The following is a 26,904-nucleotide window of genomic DNA, read 5'->3' as shown; positions in this document are numbered from 1 at the left end:
GGTATCTGCAAGAATGAAAGGGAAAGTTTATAGGACTGTGGTGAGATCTGCGATGTTGTATGGATTAGAGACAGTGGCATTGAGTAGAAGACAGGAGGTGGAGCTGGAGGTAACAGAGCTGACGATGTTAAGGTTTTCGTTGGGAGTGACGAGGATGGACAAGATTAGAAATGAGTTTATTAAAGGGACAGCGCATGTAGGATTTTTTGGTGACAAGGTAAGGGAGGCGAGATTGAGATAGTTTGGACATGTGCAGAGGAGGGACATGAATTATATTGGTAGAAGAATGCTGAGGATGGAGCCACCAGGTAGGAGGAAAAGAGGAAGGCCAAGGAGGAGGTTCATGGATGTGGTGAGGGAAGACATGCAGGTAGTTGGTGTGAAAGAGGCAGATGTAGAGGACAGGGTGGTATGGAGACGGATGATCCGCTGTGGCAACCTCTAATGGGAGCAGCCGAAAGAAGGAGAAGAAGAAGAAGACTTTTTGCCATTGCCACTACCATGTTGGTTAAAATTTCACTGTTGCTTTTGTCTGTGAAGGTGCCTCTTTGGACTACTTTGGATTTAACCGTTTTAATTGTATATAAAGTATCCTGTAAAAAGCACACAAACAACAAACACTTGTAATACCACATAGAAAATGGTAACTACTATGTCTTCTCTTGGTGAATTAAGTGTGGAAATTGTCATGTTATTGTGGTTGTTTTCTTCTCAAACATTGACATTTACTCTGTGTGTAGTTAATGGGAATTTTAATTTTATCTGCATAGAACATGCTTTTCATGTTTAAATAAAAAGAAAATTAAATCTTGATATTGCCCTGTTTTTGATTTTTTTATAGTTTAATCCTATATTGGGTTGTAACAGCAGGAGCCCGTTCTTTCTACAGTAAAACCCTGTTGTACGAGCAACCTATAGTACGAGCAAACGGAGATACGAGTGACTTTGCTTACAAAATTTTACCCTGTTTCACCAGCCAATTTCAAAGGCACGAGCAAACCCACGCTGCCGGTTACCCGTTTTCGCCGGAGGGTCGCATCAGTTGCTTGGTTGATGACGTATCACTCGGTCGCTCTCGTTGTTCAGTGCAGCAAAAACTTGTCCCAAAAAAAGGTTATTAAACCTAAAACAAAAAAATACATTCTAAAAATACATTTTCAATAAAAGCTAGACATCTGAGAGAAGAGGTCGGCCAACCCTGAAGCTAGCTAGCTTGTCTCAGCCCGGGAAAGGGTTTGTTTGCCACTTCCAGACCAGTGAATACGAGCGGTGCAACTGGCCTACAGACTCAGAGGAGCGGTGCAAATTTTGAGTCTGCATCTCTGGTGTGTAGGTTGTATTGTATTTACATATTTTTTATGTTTCTGTCATGTTATCAGACAAATATTGATTCTGAACTGCTCCAGATGATGTGGGTGGCACAGTTGAGGTTGTAGTGTAGAGGTTTGGAGTCTTAACTGGGTTTTTTGCTTTAATAAAATGGTATTCACCCTCCATATGTGAAATGCCTCTCTCTCTGTAATGCCATCTACATTGCAATTATAGAAACCATCAATACTTTACAAAAACGCAATATAACAATGCCTTGTTATATTGCGTTTTTTTTGTATAGAATTGATGGTTTCTATAATTGCGACATAATGGTGGTATTAAGAGGTGGATTAACTAAGTTCCCACTGAAGGCCCAGGCACTAAACCATTTATGCTGTCCATTTATGGAATAGTCCATATATGCCCAACTCCCTGAGGGATGGCATGGAGCACCACAGGAAAATTATGCATGCAGCTTTTAGACATGATTTCTTCTCTTGTTCATAAATAATTTAAGACAGATTCAACCATTGACTGATTGAAAATAATTCAATCAAACACTCAAGTGTCCTCATAAAGGGAAATACTTAAAAACATACTTAATAAATGATTTTTGAATATAAAAGTGCAGAACATTTTAAGTAAGGTTAGCAATATGGGATAGAATGGCCTTTAAAATGGAAAGAGAAAGTAAATTAGTTGGTTTTCTGCATTCTGGGGCATTGTGGCTCAGTGGTTAAGGTGCTGGGTTACTGGTCGGGGGTTCAAGCCCTGGTATCTCCAAGCTGGCACTACTGGGCCCTTGAGAAAAGCCCTTAACCCTCTTTGCTCCAGAGGGCTGTATCATGACCAACCCTGCGCTCTAACCCCAGCTTTCCAAGCAAGCTGGAATATCCAAGGAACGAATTTCACTGTGCTGTAATGTATATGTGACAAATAAAGGCTATTCTATACTGATTGGCCATAAAATATCATTTGATCATCATCAGTCACAAGAAGACAAAGTGTATAACACAATTATAGTCTTTAATATCTTTATCGAACACCTCCTATTAAACATTTACAGAGTTATGGAGTTGAAGCAGAAAAGGGGAAAAGCATTTTGTTGCCTTTGAGCAGCATCAGCATTGATTATTCTGTTTATAGCATTTGTTCACAGAGCAAAAATATAGATCTCAAAATCAAACTGCCCACTGCTGGTAAGGGGTCAAATATGCAGCTGACCGATGTAGAAAACCAAAGAATATTCAGAATATTTCTAAAAAACTTGTCCGTTTACTTTCAGGGACAGACAAGGACTTAAAATTGTGCTTAAATATATAATATTGTGGTTAAATAGAGCTTTAATTTAAATGTAAATTAAAATGAAGGAACATTCATAATTAAACACCATTTTTAAGTCTCAATAAGTCCATAAAACAATACAAACGTAAATGGTGCTCATAAACAAAATGGATGAATTAGTTTTTTTTTTTAGTTGGCCAAACTTTCAACAAGAGAAATGAAATAAATGGAATTACCAATGCAAGAGGTAATAAGACAAGTAGAAACTGTACATGTAAAAAAATATAAATTACCCATATAGATTTGAAAAAAAGGTGAAAAATGAAGAAATAGAACCATGGAGTAATGCAAAGGTCATGGGAATGTTTGAATCAAATGCTTAAATTAGAGTGAATAACTTTGCAAGTGAAAAACATTTTAATCGTTCAGTGGAATTTGGTCCTACAATACACAGACATTTTAATAGAGACTATCATAAATCACAGTATTTGATAAAAGACTACCTGAATATAAGAAAATGAGTCTACAAGGGCATCTCATTGCCCGTGTCCTCAACAAATTATAAAGGCAAAAATTCACAAAATGCCACAAAAATAACCATGTTGCATATGTACAATTGAGATGTAGCAACAGCACTGGTGCAGCACTTCCTAGATTGTAACAAGACAGTGTTACTTTGATACAATGAGAGGAGCAGGTAAATCATATGACCCTTTCTCAAGTTATATTATTATGCCAGAGAGTTTACAAAGCAGTGATTAGTATCAGTGCGTCTTGAATAGCTAGTAGTAATGCTGCACCAGCTGGGAGGTTAGAGTAACCATTTTCTGAGATGTTTTTAATCAGTAGGTAAGCTCCAGGCTTCTGCAAAGCCACTCCATGTAGATGGGAGAAAAGCAGGGGTAAATCCTTTGGAAGAGTATAATGAGAGGCCAAATGTAACATTGTAGGGATGTCTGACCTCTTTGAATAGTCAAAAATGGCAGTCATGTATTTGGAAAGGTCTTGGCTTAGAGATTTGGCATGGAATAGTGTCACAGGCCGGGGTGGCCTTCCCTCCCCTTCACAACGTACCACCTCGAGGAGTTACCCAAAGACACCAACAGACCAGACAAGGTAATTAACATCAAAAACTTGTATTTTATTTAGTTAAAATAAGGCCAATCTCAAACTAAAATCCACCGACTGATCCTCCTCTCTCTTCTACCGGGTTGCGTGGGAAGTTCGCACAACGATCCCTCTTCAAACGGACAGAAGCAAATGATGGAGCAGACACTGGTAAGGGTTCAGACAACAGTTCCTCTTCGGCCGGAAGTAAGTAATGGAACAAGCACTGATAAGGATTCGCACAGCAACTCCTCTTCGGCCAAAGATGAGTAATGGAGCAGACACAGGTAAGGATCCGCACAGGATTGGTGAGTACAGGATTTGACAATCAACAACTAGATCTTCTTACCACAGAGCAGTAGTGGCAGCATCCAATGGCAGAGGGCAGTTTCTCTATGTTCACAGAACCACAGTGGTGAGTACAGGTTTCAACAGTCCACAGCTGGGTCTTCTTTCCACAGGACAGTTGTGGCAGCATCCAATGGCAGAGGACAGTTTCTCTATGTTCTCAGAACAACCGTGGTAAATACAGGATTTGACAATCAACAACTAGATTTTCTTACCACAGGGCAGTGATGGCAGCATGCAATAGCAGAGGGCAATTTCTCTATGTTCACAGAACCACAGTGGTGAGTACAGGTTTCAACGGTCAACAACTGGGTCTTCTTTCCACAGGGCAGTAGTAGCAACATTCAATGGCGAAGGACAGTTTCTCTAGGTTCAAAGAACAACAGTGGTGAGTACAGGATTTGACAATCAATAACTAGATCTTCTTACCACAGAGCAGTGATGGCAGCATTCAATGGCAGAGGGCAGTTTCTCTATGTTCACAGAACCACAGTGGTGAGTACAGGATTCGACAGTCAACAACTGGGTCTTCTTACCACAGAACAGCAATGCATAAATCTCTCATAAATCCTCTTCAACTCAGACAGAATAGAGCTGCATTCCTGTACAGCATATGCTCAACACACAGCAGTTAATTAATTTCAGTTTGACCTTCAGAGCCCACAAGTAGCCAACTGGGGAACGGGCAGACACAAAATTACAGTTTCCACACCAGTGCACAATTCAGTCACTTCAAATGATCACACGTGTTCACTTCACATTAGGCACTGCAACTCACATCAACTCACAGTGAATAGGATCTCTTCTCGTGGTCCCGGCCGACTCTCTCCGCTCAACTGACAAACTGTACATCCAAGCTGTGTAGGTGGTCGACTATAGGAACACAACTGACATTGAAAGGCTTCACAACAGAACTCACTGAACGCCGGGGCGGCTTCACCACATCATAGCGGGTAGCGGGCACTACAGGCATTTACTTCCTAATAGGACTGGCAGACAACACTTATCTGTTCGATGAGATAATGCAGTTCAATTATACCACTGCTCTCCAGCTCTTCCTTCTCTGCATAGTCTTTCCCGTCCATTAACGATCTGCCCTCTCGTGTACTGCTCGACGGGATCAACAAATCAACAACCAAAGATTTCCTCCAGTCTGCATCAACCCCAAAGATTTCGCTCCAAAGTTTCTTCCCCTGCTGCACATCAACCGGATCCTTTTATAATCCCCCTCACAAATCCATACCCCTTGTGGCCCAATCTCTGCTTATTGCCCAGCTGCCACTCATTCCCTCATTAGCAAGCTCCGTCAGCCTGTTTACACGGAAAAACCCGGAACTGTTCTGGTGTTACATTAAACTCGCTCCCACCGGAAACAAGAATGGGGAGGAACAGTTCCGCTTATGTCACCCCGTGACATCCTCCCCCACCAATCCGTTCTAGTCCCTAGAACGAGGCCCAGGGACCCAGTCTCCATATCTCACAGGGGGCTGCCCTCTGTTGTCCCGTTGGGAACGTCTTTGTGGCGAGGCGGGGTCTTCCCCTCTTGGTTCGACGTTCAGGCCCCTTGGAACCACTGCCCAACCTACTAAGGGTGGCCTAGGTGCCACCGGGACAGTCGGAGCTTCTACCATAGGCTTTGGATAGTTCGGACAGGGGCGGATTAAATTCCGATGTATCACCTGCTCCGTGCCTGACTTTCCCTCAGGGCGGATGGTATAAACCGGCTGGTCGGGACGTTGTTGACTTTGTACCACATAAGGCAGGGCCTCCCACCGATCACTCAGTTTGCCCTTTCCTTGGCGTCGATTGTCCCGTACCAAAACTCTCTCCCCGGGCAATAACGGAGCCTCTCGGGCCGTCCGGTCATACAGCCGCTTGTTCTTAGCAGAGGCTATGTTGATTCGATCAGTAACCCGTTCGTACGCCGAGTGGAGTCGCTGATGATGTCTGCCTACCCAATCCGTCAGACTCGGATCTTCTCCAACCCCAGCCATTCCAAGTAGTAGATCTGTGGGGAGACGCACATGTCTCCCAAACATCAGGTAAGTTGGGGCATAACCAGTGGTGCTATGCACACTATTGTTATAGGCCTGTACCAGCGCGGGAAGACTATCGACCCAATTACTCTGATGATCTGTATCCAACGTCCCCAATAGGCCCAGCAACGTCTGGTTGAACCGCTCACACCCTCCGTTTCCCTGGGGGTGATATGGCGTGGTATGCATCTTTTTACACCCATTGAGCTGGCACAACTCCCGTACAACCTTAGATTCGAAGTTTGGCCCTTGATCCGAGTGAAGAGTCTCTGGACACCCAAACGGCTGGAATACGATCTTCCACAGGGCATTTGCAGTAGTGGTAAGAGTCTGGTCTAAGGTAGGAATGGCCCAAGCATATTTTGTGAACAGGTCAGTTACCACTAGAATGTTCTGGAAGCGATCCATCGGTCGACCCAACGTCAAGTAATCCATGGCCACAATGTGCAAAGGGGCCCTGGCTCGTATGGGGACCAATGGGGCTCGCACCCCTTTCCTCGTCTTGAAGAGTGTGCAGCGTGGGCATTTCTGGATGAACAAGTTCACAGACGCCTCCATCCTTGGCCAATAGAAATTTCTCCGCAACAAAGACACCGTCCTCTCTTTCCCTTCATGTCCTAACTGGGTATGGTAAGCCCGTAAAAGGGCTTGAACCTGCCCTTCAGGTACCACCACCTGGCCTACAGTTTCACCCAGCACGGGGTCTCGGATGGATCGGCAAACCACCCCCTCTCTCAGATAGAGCCTCTCCCACTGCCCAAGGAGTTTCTTCACTACCCATGTCTGGGCTCGACGCTCCACCACCTCCGGCCATAACCCCTGCGTCAGCCAGGACCGTATCTTCATCAACTCAGCATCTCCCTCCTGCCTTTCCTTCCACCGCTGCGGATCCCAGCCCCAACTAACGGGGACTGTCTCTTGCTGGAGCCCAGGTGCTTCCACACATCCCACCATAAGCCCCTCTTTACACTCCTCCAGCGGCTCCAACGGACAACTTTTGGCCTCAGGGAGTCTAGACAACACATCAGCATTAATGTGCTCCCGGCCCGGTCGATACTGGAGTTGGTAGTCATAATTAGCCAGTTGCGCTACCCACCGTTGTTCAACTGCTCCCAACTTAGCTGTTCTCGTAAGTGGACCAAAGGGTTGTTATCAGTTATGACGAGTACCTTGGCTCCCCACAGGTAATCCTTAAATTTCTCGCTCATGGCCCACTTCATAGCCAACAACTCAAGTTTAAATGAACTGTAATTGGAATCATTTCGTTCGGCGGGGTCAAGACTTCGGCTTGCGTAGGCGATGACCCACTCCACTCCCTGTTGCCGCTGGGCCAATACTGCTCCCAGGCCAATGTTACTAGCATCGGTGTACAGAACAAAAGGCTGGGTAAAGTCTGCATATGCCAAGATCGGAGCCTGTAATAGCTCCTGCTTGAGCCTCTGAAAGGCCACGTCACATGTGGAATCCCAAGCAACAGGAGGGGACCCACGACCGCGGGGACGGCCTGAACCCGCCAGAAGCTGATTTAACGGTTTGGCGATCTTGGAGAAGTCTTTAATAAATCGCTGATAATATCCTACAAAGCCCAGGAAGGATCTCACTTGCCGCACTGTCTTAGGCGCACTCCATCCTTGGACAGCTGATACTTTTTCGGGGTCCACAGAGACTCCAGAGGCACCCACGCAGTGGCCCAGAAATTTCACTTCCTTGCGAAACAGTTGGCATTTGTTCGGCTGTAGCTTCAGTCCGTACTTCTCCATTCGCCTGGAACACCTGTTCTAAATGTTGGAGATGGGATTCAAAGTCCGGGGAGTACACAATATCATCGTCTAGGTATACTAACGTAGTGTCCACCAGCTGGCCGCCCAGACACCGCTGCATCAGTCGTTGGAAAGTGGCTGGGGCGTTGCAAAGGCCAAAGGGCATCCGGTCCCACTCAAAGAGCCCAAAGGGAGTAGTAAATGCGGTCTTTTCTCTATCTCCCTCCTCCACCTGCACCTGCCAATACCCGCTGGCCAGATCTAAGGTGGAATACCAGGCGGCTTGAGTCAGGCTGGTGAGAGAATTCTCGATCCGCGGCAGCGGAAAGGCATCCTTCTTGGTCACTTGGTTCAGTCTACGGTAATCTACACAGAACCTCCAAGCTCCGGTCTTCTTTCGTACCAAGACGATAGGGGCCGCCCAAGGGCTGCTGCTCTCACGAATGATCCCCTTCTCCAGCATCCCCCGCAACAGGGTACGAACCTCGGAGTAAAGAGTGGGTGGCACCGGACAATATCTTTCTCTGCTTGGTGTAGCAGCACCAGTAGGAATCTGATGTTTCACAGCGTCCGTACGGCCATAGTCTTCATCGTGTGTAGAGAATAGGTGCTGCCACTTCGCCAAGAATGCCTGAAGCTGTTGCGTCTGCCTCTCTTCCAGCCTCTCTCCCCGCAGGGATTTCCCTAAAAGATGGGCCAGCATACCCTCCCTCGAGGAGTCCATGGGCTGATCCACTCGCGTCAGGGCCACCTCGACCACTGTAGAGTTTACTTGACAGAAGTTAACTCCTCCACCATCCCTCACTTGCTGGGGGCCCACCGAGGTCACTCGAGCCAATCGTTGATGGCGATACAAGTTAACCGGATAAGGATGTACATTCCGTATCCTCACGACGACTCGGCCCCGCCGAACAGCGGCCAAACCTCGAGCCACCTCCACCACTTGACAATCCAAATGGGGCTCCACGAGCACCCAATCTTCTGGTCCAAACGTCCGAGCAGGCAACCGAGCCCAAATCACAGCCTCACTCCGGGCCGGGACAGAAAGAGCATATCGACAAGTAACCCGGCCTGTGCCTTCACGATCTTCTTGGGAACTGGCCGTATGAACCCGGCGACAATCTGCAACAATACTTTTCCACTCACGTTTCTCGGCTGGCGGGGCAGTTCGAATAGGCCTGGTTTGAAACAGTTCCTCCCAACACTCTGAAATGACATTCATGCCCAAAAGGGCTCGATGCGTCCCCAAACAAGGGTCCCGGACGACCACAACTCCTTTCTGTGGTACCGTAATCCCATGAATCTCCAAGTCCGTGACCAGGTATCCAACATAAGGAATGTCTAGACCGTTTGCTCCTCGCAAGGTGAGCCAAGGGGTCTCCGCCTCCTGTAAACATTGAGCATTGAACAGTTCTTTAGACAAACTCTCGGAGAATAGAGTAACTTGGGACCCGGTATCCACTAGACATCGGACCTTGACACCGTTCTCCTGAATCTCCACAGTGGGGCAGCGTCCAACTAAGTGGTCTCTAGGGACAGTGGACAAAGAAGGGTCAATCAAAGGGGTCCCGACCACTTGACCCACAGTGGCCGGTAACTCTAAAAACCCCCCTGCGAACCCCGGCGAGAACCGCACTGGCGACTATAGTGTCCCGGCTCTCCACAGCCATTACAAATCGGCCGACCCTGTGCGTCCCATTGGAATCTGGGGCCAGCAGACCGAATTGGACGCCTTCCTGGGTCTCGACTCCCGTCCGAGTAAGAACGCTCTCGAAGCAAGGGCAGCGGATTTGGCCGCTCCCGGCGAAACTCCTCCAGAAAGGTCTTAGACAACTCGGTCATTTGTTCCCGCACCTCCTTCATGAGTTCTGCACGTAGGGCCTGCTTTCAATCGGACGGTCCAGGAAGAGTGGAATCGATCGTTCGACTGGCGGCCATACAAACGGAGGGGTCCGCCATCTCCGCATGATCCGTCTCCAAAGCCAGGGCCTCCCTTCGCAAATCCTCGAACGTCAGCTCAGGATCTCGGCGGAGCTGTACACGCAAGCTCTGACGGACGGGGCCCTCCCGGAGACCCAGGAGAAATTGGTCTCGCAACAAGGTCTCTTCACCACCTAGGCCATGGTCACGCCTCTCTTTCAGCCTAGTAAACTGCTCCCGCAATTGTAGAGCAAAGGCCCGTAAGGTTTGCTTGGGTCCTTGTTTGCAGTTAAAGAACTGAGTCCGGAGGACCGCCACTGGTCGCTCAACTCGAGGTGGAATCCTGCCGACTACGCCAAATCTGTCACAGGCCGGGGTGGCCTTCCCTCCCCTTCACAACGTACCACCTCGAGGAGTTACCCAGAGACACCAACAGACCAGACAAGGTAATTAACATAAAAAACTTGTATTTTATTTAGTTAAAATAAGGCCAATCTCAAACTAAAATCCACCGACTGATCCTCCTCTCTCTTCTACCGGGTTGCGTGGGAAGTTCGCACAATGATCCCTCTTCAAACGGACAGAAGCAAATGATGGAGCAGACACTGGTAAGGGTTCAGACAACAGTTCCTCTTCGGCCGGAAGTAAGTAATGGAACAAGCACTGATAAGGATTCGCACAGCAACTCCTCTTCGGCCAAAGATGAGTAATGGAGCAGACACAGGTAAAGATCCGCACAGGATTGGTGAGTACAGGATTTGACAATCAACAACTAGATCTTCTTACCACAGAGCAGTAGTGGCAGCATCCAATGGCAGAGGGCAGTTTCTCTACGTTCACAGAACCACAGTGGTGAGTACAGGTTTCAACAGTCCACAGCTGGGTCTTCTTTCCACAGGACAGTAGTGGCAGCATCCAATGGCAGAGGACAGTTTCTCTATGTTCTCAGAACAACCGTGGTAAATACAGGATTTGACAATCAACAACTAGATTTTCTTACCACAGGGCAGTGATGGCAGCATGCAATAGCAGAGGGCAATTTCTCTATGTTCACAGAACCACAGTGGTGAGTACAGGTTTCAACAGTCAACAACTGGGTCTTCTTTCCACAGGGCAGTAGTAGCAACATTCAATGGCGAAGGACAGTTTCTCTAGGTTCAAAGAACAACAGTGGTGAGTACAGGTTTCAACAGTCAACAACTGGGTCTTCTTACCACAGAACAGCAATGAATAAATCTCTCATAAATCCTCTTCAACTCAGACAGAATAGAGCTGCATTCCTGTACAGCATATGCTCAATACACAGCAGTTAATTAATTTCAGTTTGACCTTCAGAGCCCACAAGTAGCCAACTGGGGAACGGGCAGACACAAAATTACAGTTTCCTCACCAGTGCACAATTTAGTCACTTCAAATGATCACACGTGTTCACTTCACATTAGGCACTGCAACTCACATCAACTCACAGTGAATAGGGTCTCTTCTCGTGGTCCCGGCCGACTCTCTCCGCTCAACTGACAAACTGTACATCCAAGCTGTGTAGGTGGTCGACTATAGGAACACAACTGACATTGAAAGGCTTCACAACAGAACTCGCTGAACGCCAGGGTGGCTTCACCACATCATAGCGGGTAGCGGGCACTACAGGCATTTACTTCCTAATAGGACTGGCAGACAACACTTATCTGTTCGATGAGATAACGCAGTTCAATCATACCACTGCTCTCCAGCTCTTCCTTCTCTGCATACAGTCTTTCCCGTCCATTAACGATCTGCCCTCTCGTGTACTGCTCGACGGGATCAACAAATCAACAACCAAAGATTTCTTCCAGTCTGCATCAACCCCAAAGATTTCGCTCCAAAGTTTCTTCCCCTGCTGCACATCAACCGGATCCTTTTATAATCCCCCTCACAAATCCATACCCCTCGTGGCCCAATCTCTGCTCATTGCCCAGCTGCCACTCATTCCCTCATTAGCAAGCTCCGTCAGCCTGTTTACACGGAAAAACCCGGAACTGTTCTGGTGTTACATTAAACTCGCAAGAATGGGGAGGAACAGTTCCGCTTATTTGTCACCCCGTGACAATAGCTCTTCTCCAATCATGGCAATAATGGCTAAAGAAGTATTTGTCCTTTGGTCCAGTTCTTCTTCTCTCTGGTTATAGAGTCTCTGGTTGAGACCTTTGGAGCAGATTACGAGCACAAAGCCGCTCTCCTTTATCTTCCTGCAGTACCACCCCAAATCTCCTTCCTCAGTCACACTTAAGGCATCCCACATATCCAAATATACCTGATGGATAATTTACCACAATTATATCATGAAAATGCATACGTGTGTGGCGGGACGGTGATTGATAAGAATTAACACTAATGTATAACTAGATGAAAATGCAGACTACGCCACCCCGTTTCTATGAACGGGGAAATTTAGACCCAAAATAGAGCACACAGGTTCGTTTCCACTAAACACAAGAGACGTGAATATGAATAAAAAAAACTACTTTTATTGTACAATAAGGATAATTGGTTAAAATATAGAAAACTTGACCAAACAGGTATAAAATTTGAAGGAAATAAAATACTTTCCGGCTGAGGCTTACCAGTAGGGTGGCTAGCTGCACAGTGAGGATCTTTAAACACCATGCACCCAAGTATGCTCCGCACAAACACACACACTCACACCACACACAACCACTAAGTGAGGGAGATGCAATGGTCACAGCAAAGACACTAGTGAGAGAAACACCACCACCACAGGGTCAAAGCAGCTAGCTTCCCTCACTGGAGGCCTTCAGCTCCTGAAATAAAACAAACAAACAAGAGTATATAAAAAAAACCACCATTAATCAAAACACATACAAGTCAACAATTTATAATGAATCAAGTTCAAACCATGGATGACAAATATGGACCATTCACTGGCCACAAAGGTTCAAACGGAGAGGCTGGAACTCTGCTAGGTTTGAACCAAAAGCCAATGAACCTAGTCACAATGGCTCAACAAAGAGTTAAAAAAAAAGAGCAAAACCAAATAGGAGAAACAAAGAAACAATCAGGATTCAAATCAAATCACAATTTAGAATTAGTCACAGCGTAAACAGAATTATAGCAGTAGAACAAAACAGAATTATAGCAGTAGAACAAAACAGAATTATAGCAGTCGAACAAAACAGTGCAGTCTTAAGGTTGTATAAGGGGTAACTTATTTGCCCTACAGTCCACAGTGACGAAATGCTCACGAGCAATCACCCCCACTAAAATAAACAAAAATGAAGGCAAATCAGTCAGAGACACAAACCCAATAATGCTCAAAGGACTAGATATACATACCCGGAAGTAGATCGCTAAACACACCGGTTCAGTTACTCGCAGTTTTCTCCAAAATCAACGAAATGTAAATATGCAGGTGTTCCATCAGCACCATACACAGGCTGCAATATGACCGAAGCATAAGTTACGAGTCACACCGCAACAACCATTAATCCACTGAAATTAACCTACCTGAAGTGAAAGACAGCCTTTACCCAACAGCAACGTCGCACCAGTCCTAAGCACAACCTGGCTACACACCAATATACACACTTAATAGTGCATTAACACTAGCAACAATGTTAGCCAAACAGCTAGGTACATACCGCCCGCAAAGCTGCGTGCACACGCTCACAACCGACAATGATTGGATCATGCACCCTCAGGTGGCATAAACTGAGTCTTAAAGACACCTGGAACGGCAGCCAATAGGCTGTCACACCAGTCATTCAGGCGACAGTCACATTAAAGGGCCGGTACCTTAATGACAACCATGTTTACTAGGGCGGTACCTAGACTGCCCTACTACAATCTACCCCTGGCTCTTACATCGTCGCCCCGACGGTGGACAAAACCCCACTACGGCCAGGAAATGACTTAGTGCCAGGGCCTGAAAAGAACAGAAACAGCATTAGATACAGGAGCTATCGTAGAAACATCACACCTCTCTGCTTCCACTGCCTGAGGGAGGTGGTGCAGATTAGAATGATGACCAGCGTTAGCTCGCCTCGTCCGCCGCAAGGCAAGTTCACCATTACCAGACTGGCTTACAGGTGAGGGTACCCTTACCGACTCCGAATCTGAAGATACCACACCAGATGGTCCAGGAGCCACTAAACCAACACCCTGTGGAGTTTCAGGTACCAAGACCCACAGATCGACCTCCTTAGATGGAGAGTCCTCCGATGGTGGAACCCCCACTACTACAGAATCATCTGCGGAACTGACGGCAGGAGAATCTCTTTGTATACGGGTCTTCAACAAAGAGCGGTGAACCCGTTTTACCTTACTCAAATCATCTATCAAATCATGGCGCAATTGTGTATACTGACCCACCTACCTGAGGCGCTCTCACAACCTGATACACCACTGGGCTCCACAGGTCCTGGATCTTATGGCGCCCTCTCATGCCATAATCGCGAAGGTAAACCAGCTGACCCTCCCCCAATAGTGTATCACGAACTTGCAGGTCGTGATACTTCTTGCTACGCTCGGCAGTCACCTTCAAATGTTCTCGAGCCCCCTCGAAGGCCACCTGTAAGCGGGTTTGGTGCTCCAACACCCACTCATTCACTCCACCCGCCACCATCTCCTGGCTTCTGCCTAACAAAAAATCGATAGGGAGCCTTGGCTCTTGGCCGAACATCAAGAAGTAGGGTGACTCACCAGTCGCTTGATGAGGGGTAGTGTTATAGCAAAAGAGCACTTGAGGGAGAGCAGAGACCCAATCTGCCTTCCGAGAAGGAGGAAGGGTACGCAGGAGATTATGCAGGGTCCTGTTAAAACGTTCGCACTGCCCGTTACCTGCCGGATGGTAAGGGGTAGTGCGAGATTTCTCAATCTGATAGAGACTACAGAGCTGTTGTATCAAGGACGACTCAAAGCTACGGCCCTGATCAGAATGAATGCGTCCAGGGACACAAAACTTATAGAACCACTCCCCCACCAACATGCGGGCCACAGTTTCGGCTCGCTGATCCCGAGTGGGGACCGCCAAGGTGTATTTTGTGAAGACATCGGTCATCACCAAGACATTTTCCAACCCAGAGCGAGAAGGCTCCAGCATTGTAAAATCAATGGCCAAGATTTCATTTGGCCTAGAGGCCAACAGATGACCCATGAAACTACGAGCTACTGGCTGCGTATCCTTGGCGACCTGACACCTTTCGCACTCCCGACACCACTGGGCTACATCTGATGTCAGTCCTGGCCAATCGTAATGCTGTCGCACTAGCTCGGTGGTCCGTTCGACCCCCTGGTGTCCATGCCCCTGGTGCACTTGTGTCAAAACTTCCCTATACAAAACAACTGGCAGGACTACCTGGAGAAGCTCTTCACCACCGTTAGGACGAAACACACGGCAATGCAGAACCCCTTCTTTTTCCAGCAATCGATCCCACTGACGCAGTAAAACTAGGGCTGCTTTGGACAGCTGGCGTCGCTCTTCAGAGCTGGGAAGCGCTCTCCGTCTCCAGAACACCAAAATCTCCCCAATCACCGGGTCTGCCTCCTGCAATGCCTTCATGTCACCCACCAGAATAGGAAATACAGAAACTACAGCCTGGGTAGCTGGCATCACTAGATCTACCCCTGCTCGTGCCAGGACCTCTGGAACCTCAGTCCCTGGTAACAAACCCCTCACCTCACTATAACTAGCAGGGTCCTGCCTGGAAAGGGCATCGGCATTTCGGTTACTCCTCCCTGGCCGATACCGGATACTAAAATCAAATGCTGCAAGTTGAGCAGCCCAGCGCTGCTCGGTAGTCCCAAGCTTTGCAGTGGTCAGATGGCTGAGAGGGTTGTTGTCCGTGTACACAACACACTTCTGCCCTAACAAGTACTCCCTAAATTTCTCAGTCAAGGCCCACTTGAGCGCCAAGAACTCCAACTTCATGGAGCTATAGTTGTTCATATTGCGCTCAGTGGGCCTAAGACTGCGGCTAGCATAAGAAATTAGCTGTACCTTACCTCCTTGTTCCTGCGAGAGGACAGCTCCTAGGCCCCCATAACTAGCGTCTACCTCCAGGATAAAAGGCAAGGAAAAGTCAGCATAGGCGAGTACTGGGGCAGAAGTAAACCTCCTCTTCAGCTCATCAAAACACTGCTGACACTGCTCAGTCCAGGCGCTAGAGAAACCCTGCCCAGTTCGTATTTTAGGCTTAGCAGTGGCCCATTCAGCTACCAACTTATGCAGAGGGGCTGCCAACTTCGCAAACCCCTCAACAAAGCGCCGGTAATAGCTTGCAAAGCCTAGAAATGAACGCAATGCCTGCACACTAGTGGGGCGTTGCCAATTAACTATGGCCTCAATTTTACTGGGGTCCGTAGATACTCCCTGAGCTGAGATAACATGTCCCAGATACTTTACCTCATGTTGGAAAAATGCACATTTACCCAATTTAGCTTTCAGACCCTCATGCTCTAAACGACTTAGAACCACCTCCAACCGCTCTTACTGCTGCGACACTGAGGAAGAGAAAACTATGATGTCGTCCAGGTACAAAAGTACAGACCTACATTGCTGGTCCCCAAACATCCGTTCCATTAGACGCTGGAACGTGCTTGGGGCGTTGCAAAGCCCAAAGGGCATACGGTTCCATTCGAACAATCCAAAAGGAGTGCAAAATGCAGTCTTGGGCTTGTCTCTCTCAGTGACAGGGACCTGATTGTACCCACTGGCCAAGTCCATGGTGGAAAACCAGCAGGCCCCCGTCAAAGAATCCAACGACTCCTCGATGCGCAGCAAAGGGAAAGCGTCCTTACGGGTCTTTGCGTTTAGTTGGCGGTAGTCAACGCACATACGCAGACTACCGTCTTTCTTTTTAACCACAACAATTGGGGATGCATATGGGCTACAGCTCTCTCTTATAACATTAGCCTCCAACAGCTGATTAATGTGGGACTTCACCACTTCATATTCCGATGGAGGTATACGCCTGTACCGCTGCCGGACGGGAACGTTATCTAGCAGGGGAATATCATGCGAAATCAGGCCAGTACATCCTAGATCACCATCATGAGTGGAAAACACTGACTGAAACCTATAAAGTAGGTCCCTTACCTGACCCTGTTCTGTTTCTGATAAAACAGACAAGTCGAGTGTGTCAATTTGTTCTTTAACGCCAGAGATGACCTCACCAGCTGGGGAATGCACTGTGGCCGCCACCGACCGGACCTCACTAACTCCTGAAGGCAAACTAACCACACAAACATTATTCAGTGTACCAAGGACAGTGTTAGCATAAAGCAACACATCAGTGGTTCCCACATTTACCACAGGTAAATAAACAGTACCTCGTGTAACCTGCACTAGTACAGGAGAAGCCAACAGACCAGCTGGTAACCCGGAGTCTGGGGGTTCAAAAAGAACAGTAACTTTGGCATATTTGGCAGATTAAGTTTAGTCAACTGTGCTTGCTGGCATTTAATCATATCCCTCAATTCAGCAGTCTCCGAATTCCCAGATGACCTACTCAGCCCAACAAATGGATCCCCTTGTACTCCATATTGAAGCCCATGAACTGATGGAACAGAATGACTTCTGGTCCTTATACTTCCTGGCATGCCCTCCCGCTCCCATCTAATTGCTTCACTACGCACCTCCAACAAAGTTAACGTAGGTTGACTGCGTATCAACTGCTTTAATTCACGACGCAGGGCGCTATCAAAAACATGTTCAACGAATTGGTCCCGTAGTAAAACATGTGAATTTGGCATACCATGAGGTGATCGTTGTTTCACTTGCTCAAGGAGACCCATCAGGACGAGGGAGAACTCCAACAGGCTCTCACCCTCTTGTTGCTTTCTCGGAAAAAAGGCCTCCTGCAAAGAAACATATGACTGCGAGCAACCATACAGTTCCCGCAAAGCCGAAATAATTTTGTCTGGGTCGTTACGCTCTACCTTTGGGCGGTACTTAATCTCTTCCCTTGCTTCCCCTTCTAAGTGGTCAAATAGATAGAATGCCTTGTCAGCATCAGAAAGATGACAGGCACGCATACAAGCCTGGGCCTTCCAATCCACTCTGAAATACTAGGGCCGACCATGCCATTAAATTTTGGACACTTTCTGTCTCGTGGTACAAAAACAAATCGTTCTGATCTAGTGACCTCTACATTACTGGGTTGTGATAAAACAGAAGGCCCAGGGGCAGTAGCAGATAAGTCATTGGGACCTGGGGGCACAGGAGTACTCTCCTGACCTCTCATTGTCTGCTCTTAACTGAGCAATCATCTCCCTTAACTCTTGTAACTCCTCTTCCATACTTGAACGATAGAGGCACTTACCAATGAAAGGTGAAAAGTACACCCACAAGAAGGGCTAGGTTTAATACAAGACGTGCACTGCTGTCCTACTGCCACACCAAGGAAATAAACAATCCTGAACAATACTCAAAAAAAGAAAAAAACAAAAAAGAACAAAAACTGTATATACACACCCACGTCTCTGTCAAATGTGGAATCCTGCCGACTACGCCAAAGTGTGGCGGGACGGTGATTGATAAGAATTAACACTAATGTATAACTAGATGAAAATGCAGACTACGACACCCCGTTTCTATGAAGGGGGACATTTAGACCCAAAATAGAGCACACAGGTTCGTTTCCACTAAACACAAGAGACGTGAATATGAATAAAAAAAACTACTTTTATTGTACAATAAGGATAATTGGTTAAAATATAGAAAACTTGACCAAACAGGTATAAAATTTGAAGGAAATAAAATACTTTCCGGCTGAGGCTTACCAGTAGGGTGGCTAGCTGCACAGTGAGGATCTTTAAACACCATGCACCCAAGTATGCTCCGCACAAACACACACACTCACACCACACACAACCACTAAGTGAGGGAGATGCAATGGTCACAGCAAAGACACTTGTGAGAGAAACACCACCACCACAGGGTCAAAGCAGCTAGCTTCCCTCACTGGAGGCCTTCAGCTCCTGAAATAAAACAAACAAACTATTATAGCAGTAGAACAAAACAGAATTATAGCAGTAGAACAAAACAGTGCAGTCTTAAGGTTGTATAAGGGGTAACTTATTTGCCCTGTAGTCCACTGTGACGAAATGCTCACGAGCAATCACCCCCACTAAAATAAACAAAAATGAAGGCAAATCAGTCAGAGACACAAACCCAATAATGTTTAAAGGACTAGATATACATACCCGGAAGTAGATCGCTAAACACACCGGTTCAGTTACTCGCAGTTTTCTCCAAAATCAACGCAATGTAAATATGCAGGTGTTCCATCAGCACATACACAGGCTGCAATATGACCGAAGCATAAGTTACGAGTCACACCGCAACAACCATTAATCCACTGAAATTAACCTACCTGGAGTGAAAGACAGCCTTTACCCAACAGCAACGTCGCACCAGTCCTAAGCACAACCTGGCTACACACCAATATACACACTTAATAGTGCATAAACACTAGCAACAATGTTAGCCAAACAGCTAGGTACATACCGCCCGCAAAGCTGCGTGCACACGCCCACAACCGACAATGATTGGATCATGCACCCTCAGGTGGCATAAACTGAGTCGTAAAGACATCTGGAACGGAAGCCAATAGGCTGTCACACCAGTCATTCAGGCGACAGTCACATTAAAGGGCCGGTACCTAAATGACAACCATGTTTACTAGGGCGGTACCTAGACTGCCCTACTACATTCGGATATATTAAAGATATATCCACTATATATACATACATAAAAATTCTCCCTCGCTCGATTCTGACATTTAACAAATGCAAAAAATATGTTAATATTTATTAATTTGAAACAGAAAAAGTTTACTCTGATTTAATGTATGACAGTAAAGAAATAAAAGTTTTTTTTTTCTGAAGTGTATGTAAATATCTGGTTTCAACAATATGTCTAAGAAAAAAAAAAGCATAGGTTAGAGAAAAAATCCAGTCATTTTGCAAATTAATTTTAATTTAAATATGAAGTACTTCAAAATGTTGATATTTGGTCACCTGATGGTATATGACACGTTGCAGCCTTTTTTTCCATTTTGTTCTGCAAGTGAATAGCAACGATGATTGCTAAGAATGCTGCTAGTAGAACACCAACAGAGAACAATACTGCTAAAGAAATACCCTCCTTGTCTGAGAAAAAAGGCTCTGAAGAGTAAACGTCAGATGTTTTCAAATGTTTTTTCAGTATCTTTCTCTAGTACAGTCATTATTTTTACTTACAGAGTACAGGAAAAGGACAAATGGCAATTATACATCAAAGGTTTAACCTGTATAATAAATGTAGCAATAACATACTTATTAGCCACTTTATTAGGAACACTGTTACATCTATTTATTTGTGCATTCACCCAGTCAGTGATATTTCAGTGTAATAGGACAATAGGGAATTGTGATCTCAGTGACTTTGCAGGTTGGTTGCTGATCTCATTTTTCTGAAACATGGTAAAAACATTGCAAAAAAAATCCAGTGTTCCACACTCGGCAGGTGGACAAACCTTATTATAAATTATGGAGAATATTATCAGAGAAGAGATTCGTTTTGAACTTTTGAAAAAGCATCTCATTGACTAGACACACTAAATGACCCTTGATGTGGACTGGCTACAACAACAAAAGACAGGTAATGTTTTTTACAACCTTCACCTGTTCAGTTAAGTGTTCAGAATAAGTGCTCAGTATTGTTATTTACACAGAAAATATTTACCTTTTACACTGTTCTGTACTTGAACCAAGAGTTTTCCTAACAGCATCCACAATATCTGCTGCAATCTAAATAAAATTTAAAATTGAATGTCAACACAGAACTACCACATCAGAATTTTTGTAAAGAAGAAGAAAAATTCTAATTTAGGCATTATATCTTATATTCTTATTAAATCTTATCCTATCTTATAATATTACTCTAGTAAATCATTCCAATAAATCTTTAACAGCCAGGGTGACAAAGGACAGCGCATATACAGTGCATTCAAAAAAGTATTCAAACCACCTTCACTATTTTCAATTTTGCTATGTTGCAGGCTAATATTACAATCGTTCAAGTTTATTTTTTTCTCATTAATCTACATTGAGCCCCCATAATGACAAAGTTAAAACAGAATTCTAGAAATGTATGCAAATGTAGGAGAAAGAAACGTTGAAGCGTTCTGTACATTTGATGTGAGATATATATATATATATAAACAATTGAACAATTCTGAAATAGTCATTTTCACTGCTCAACAGTTGAAGAAGTTTTTGTCCTTTCTATACCATGCTACCAGAACACATTTTCCACAAAATAACTCACATTAAAAAAAACAAAAAACATTATTTTGCAGAAAACACACTGATCAAAACTAGAGAACAACAATGACTGTAGCATGGAAAAAGATTACAACAAAATTTTCTGAAGGTTACAACAGTCAGCAATTAATAGGAAGTGTACAGGCCTCTGCTCTGAATGACTTCCGCACATCTGCGGCCACAGGACAGCACTAGTCTCTCACACTGCTCTGGTGTGATTTTGGTCCACTCTTCTTCCAGTCAGCTCCACAGTTCGATAACTGTAGTGGGTTTCTTGGCCATAACTTTGTCGCCAAGGATTTTCCAGAGGTTCTCTTTTGGGTTGAGATCAGGACTCTGGGCAGGCCATGTCATTATTTCAATGTTTTCAGTTTCAAGGAACTGCTTTACCTGTTTTGCTGTGTGACATGGAGCATTGTCCTGCATGAACACTGTGGGCTGATTGGGTGATGAACGCAGGGAAGGAACCATATGTTGTTGAAGAAGGTTCTGATAAACATTCTGCATTCACTCTGCCAGGTAGCTGTATACGGTGAGGAAAATAAGTATTTGAACACCCTGCTATTTTGCAAGTTCTCCCACTTAGAAATCATGGAGGGGTCTAAAATTGTCATCGTAGGTGCATGTCCACTGTGAGAGACAAAAATCCAAATTTCACAATAAATGATTTTTAAACTATTTATTTGTATGATACAGCTGCAAATAAGTATTTGAACACCTGAGAAAGTCAATGTTAATATTTGGTACAGTAGCCTTTGTTTGCAATTACAGAGGTCACACGTTTCCTGTAGTTTTTCACCAGGTTTGCACACACTGCAGGAGGGATTTTGGCCCACTCCTCCACACAGATCTTCTCTAGATCAGTCAGGTTTCTGGCCTGTCACTGAGAAACACGGAGTTTGAGCTCCCTCCAAAGATTCTTTATTGGGTTTAGGTCTGGAGACTGGTTAGGCCACGCCAGAACCTTGATATGCTTCTTACAGAGCCACTCCTTGGTTATCCTGGCTGTGTGCTTCGGGTCATTGTCATGTTGGAAGACCCAGCCTCGACCCATCTTCAATGCTCTAACTGAGGGAAGGAGGTTGTTCCCCAAAATCTCGCAATACGTGGCCCTGGTCATCCTTTCCTTAATACAGTGCAGTCAACCTGTCCCATGTGCAGAAAAACACCCCCAAAGCATGATGCTACCTACCCCCATGCTTCACAGTAGGGATGGTACTCATCATTCTTCTTCCTCCAAACACGTTTAGTGGAATCATGACCCAAAAGTTCTATTTTGGTCTCATCTGACCACATGACTTTCTCCCTTGACTCCTCTGGATCATCCAAATGGTCATTGGCAAACTTAAGACGTGCCTGGACATGTGCTGGTTTAAGCAGGGGAACCTTCCGTGCCATACATGATTTCAACCCATGACGTCTTAGTGTATTACCAACAGTAACCTTGGAAACGGTGGTCCCAGCTCTTTTCAGGTCACTGACCAGCTCCTCCCGTGTAGTTCTGGGCTGATTTCTCACCTTCCTTAGGATCACTGAGACCCCACGAGGTGAGATCTTGCATGGAGCCCCAGTCCGAGGGAGATTGACAGTCATGGTTAGCTTCTTCTATTTACTAATGATTGCTCCAACAGTGGACCTTTTTTCACCAAGCTGCTTGGCAATTTCCCCGTAGCCCTTTCCAACCTTGTGGAGGTGTACAATTTTGTCTCTAGTGTCTTTGGACAGCTCTTTGGTCTTGGCCATGTTAGTAGTTGGATTCTTACTGATTGTATGGGGTGGACAGGTGTCTTTATGCAGCTAATGACCTCAAACAGGTGCATCTAATTTAGGATAATAAATGTAGTGGAGGTGGACATTTTAAAGGGAGACTAACAGGTCTTTGAGGGTCAGAATTCTAGCTGATAGACAGGTGTTCAAATACTTATTTGACGCTGTATCATACAAATAAATAGTTTAAAAATCATCTTTTGGAATTTTTTTTTTAGATTATGTCTCTCACAGTGGACATGCACCTACGATGACAATTTTAGACCCCTCCATGATTTCTAAGTGGGAGAACTTGCAAAATAGCAGAGTGTTCAAATACTTATTTTCCTCACTGTAAGAGGCCCAACTCCTGCTGCAGAAAACATGCCCCAAACCATAAAATTCCTCCTCCACTTATCACTGACTTCTTTACACACTTTGGGTTCAGTCTTTCTTCAGTTTGTCGCCGAACATGATGTTTCCAATCGGACCCAAATAAATTCAACTTGCTTGCATCACTGAAGTGAACTTTGGACCAGTTCTCCTCTGTCCACACAACATGCTCCTCAGCAAAGCTTAGTCCAGCCTTTTGATTCTTTCTGCTAATGAGAGGTTTGGTCACTGCAGAGTGGGCTTTCAGTCCAAACGTCGAGACACTGTATGACGTGACAGATCCTTACACTGTTCAGCACTGAACTGGTGAGCAATTCCAGCTGCAGTGTGGAAACGATTGCCCATTGAGATCCTCTGCAGTATCCTGTCTTCTCTTGTATTTGTCTTCGGTGGACGACCAGCCTTCTTGGCGGACTTGAATGAGTTTGTGATGTTGTAAAGATTCAATATTCTTGAAATCACAGATTTGGAACGACTAACTTGTCTTGCTATGGCTGATAGTGTCATCCCTTTGGCCTTCATCTGGACAACCTGCTGTCGGAGGCTTTCAGTCACTTTAGAACGGCCCACCATCTTACAGAGTCAGTGAAACTGGAAGTTAGGCTGCCAGTTAAATAGGGGTTGACAATCAAGGTAATTAGCACCAGGTGCCAGATTAACACCAATAACTGGGAGGTATCTGAAAGTGTTCTCTAATTTTGATCAGTGTGTTTTCTGCAAAATAATGTTTTTTTTTTTAAATGCCTTAGTTATTTTGTGGAAAAGGTGTTCTGGTAGCATGGTATAGCAAATCAAAAACTTCAACTGTTGAGTAGTGAAGATGACATTTTTATAGTAAAGATTAGATGTTTATAAATTGTTCTCTAATTTTGATCTCCAGTGTGTATATGTGTAATTATATATATATATATATATATATATATATATATATATATATATATATATATATATATATATATATATATATATATATATATATGAATATGTGTGTGTGTGTGTGTGTGTGTGTGTGTGTGTGTGTACAAAAGTTTTCAGACCCTTTGCTAAAACACTTAGGTTAGGTGCCTCTTATTCTCTTGATCATTGCTGAAATGCGCTACACCTTAAATGGAGTCCTCCAGCAAAAAACAAGCACAAGCCATGAGGTCAAACGGAGTGCCTGCAGAGCTCAGAGACAGGATTGTTGCACAGATCTGGGGAATTCCTATGAGTACAGTGGCCTCCAAATTCTCAAATGGGATAAGTTTGGCACAACTAAGACTCTTCTTAGAGAATGACTGAGCAAATTGGGTTGAAGACCCTTAGTAAAGAAGTTGACCAAGAACCCGATGGTCACTCTAAATGAGTTCTGGAGAAATGAGTAGAGATGGGACAATGTTCGAGAAGGACAACCATCACAGCAACCCTCCACCTATCTGGGCAAGATGGAAAACCATCTGTAGTAGAACCCTGTAGAATCAGTTTAAAGAACATGGCTTGCTTGGTGTTTGCAAAAGCAACAGGAACTGGGAGACTGGTCAGGGTGAAGGGAAAACTGAATGAAACAAAGTACAAAGATATCCTCCATAAAAACCTTTTCCTTAGCACTCAGGACCTCAGATTGGGCTGTAAATTCACATTCCGAAATGAGAAGAACCAAGCACACAGCCAAAACAACACAGGTTTGGCCAGGCCAGACCCCTGACTTAAACCCTATTGAACATCTTTGAAGAGACCTGGAAGTGGCTGTCCACCAATGTTTCCCATCCAATCTGACCCATCTTAAGAATATGTGCACTGAAAAATGGCAGAAAATTCCCAAATCCAGGTGTGCAAAGCTTGTTGCATCATTTCCAAAAATCCTTGAGGCTATAATTTCTGCCAAAGGTGCCTTAATTACGTACTGAGTAAGGAGTCTGAGTAGTTAGGTACATGTGATATTTTAGTTTTTTCTTTTTAATAAATGTACAGACATTTTAAGAATTCTGCTTTCACTTTGTCTTTATGGAGTACTGTGTGTAGATTAATGATAAATAATAATTAATGTAGATTATTGGAAAATAAGATTTGAACAATTGTAGTATCAGGGTGCAACATAATATTGAAAAAAGTAAAGAAAGATATATCAGATGTGTACATTTACATTTTGCAGAAGCCCTATCCACAACGACTAACATTGATCTCATTCACACAACTAAGCAGATATGGGGTTGAAGGCCTTGCTCGGGTGCCCAGGAGAGGCAGCTTGATGTGGCAGGGATTTTAACTCATGACCCTCAGAACCAAATCCAAAGCTTTAACCACTAAGCTACCACCTCCCACCTGACTCATATTGATTTCACTTAAGACTCACCTTTACAGGTGTAGTTGATCTCCATGTGGAGATTAGGCAAATGATACGTATGATGAGTGCTGTTAACACTGCGGTCCTAAAAGGCGAACCAAAAATTTGTATTTTATTCTCCATAAATTCAAAATAATTATATACAGAAATGCAAGAATGTCTTTACTGTTAGAATAGTAAAAGACATAATTTGATAATATTTGCAGACATTTAAAACTAAATCCTACTGAGAGTAGCTTAATTTGAATAAGGTAAAACTACTTTGTATATACGGTGTGTGTAATATATATATATATATAATTCTTTGTTTACATTTTTGCAGTGTGTTGATCAGAAATAAATGACAAGTTATGATATTAATAATTAATAATAATTATTACTGGTTGAATGATATCAGAGCTGCGTGAGCCCCCTCCATAGCATTATGAAAAATAGTGATTGATCCCCAAAGTCTCAGGTGCCAAATTAAAAGTCACAATAATATCCCTTTTTTTCCTGGTGGACTTCAACATATGTGGGATACGAGTCTTTAAATACAGGGGAAAAAAATACACAATGCTCAATAAACTCTACAATTGTATGCATTACACTTTGATTAAACTTGAAAAATGAATGTTCAACAAAGAGTAAAATACATATATTTCTATACATATTTTTTTTTATCTAAAATGTAAAATATTTTCAAGTGGTAAGAAATGTACACAAATACCTGTTTTGCAGTTCTCCAAGCCATTTGTCTCAGGAGATGCTGTAGAGAGGTGGATCAAAGTTGAAATTGATTCCAGTCAGTATTAGATTAATTTTTTTACATGTCAAGAAAAGTGAGTAAAGCATTATAGTTTTTGTAAAATGTGAGAGTTGAAAGCTGAAGATATGTTTACACAGACAGTTAATGACAAGGTGTAGGAACTCATACAGCGTGTGAAGAACAATTTGCTATGATAAAATCTTTCCCAGATCTCAGGAACAGGAAGAGCCATCACAGTCACAGCATACTGTGTACCCAGAGAAAGATCTCTAAAAGATATACCTTCACAAAAAAGAAGGGCAGAAAGTCAAAAAACATATATAAAATAGTTCAGAATTATTATTTTTCACAAATTTATAAGCCAATCATAGATTTGAAAGTTTATTGCTATACACATTTAATTGACAAATCTAGTGTTTTATCTGCTTATTTGGTTCATGATTTGCTGTATGAGCATGAACAGCAGAAAGTGACATTCTTCTGAAGGAGTAGGAGCTGACATGCGATCTGAGTGCCACCTAAATTCTGGAGTGAAACTTGGAGACCACGCAAAAAAGCAATACCTGCAGCTTATTAATATTTAAGGATTGGCTGCCATTCACTTATTACCATATTGACTAGGTCTCC

The 26,904-nt window shown here is 44.3% G+C and overlaps 1 protein-coding gene across 1 annotated transcript in view; it reads right to left on the bottom strand.

Moving 5' to 3' along the window:
• The window catches only part of LOC310732032 (interleukin-17 receptor D-like), a 69,554-nt gene extending 43,190 nt beyond the window's left edge, over window positions 1-26,364 (bottom strand). The window contains exon 1 of the mRNA XM_083552194.1: window positions 25,910-26,364. The gene's annotated coding sequence lies outside the window, so the exon portion shown is untranslated. The remainder of the gene's footprint in view (window positions 1-25,909) is intronic.
• Window positions 26,365-26,904: the final 540 nt, after the last annotated feature.

The sequence above is a fragment of the Silurus aristotelis genome, assembly GCF_946808225.1.
Source record: "Silurus aristotelis genome assembly, chromosome: 1".
Classification (NCBI taxonomy): Eukaryota; Metazoa; Chordata; class Actinopteri; order Siluriformes; family Siluridae; genus Silurus; species Silurus aristotelis.
Note: the sequence above shows the minus strand (reverse complement) of the source record. Positions and strands in the feature narration are given on the sequence as shown.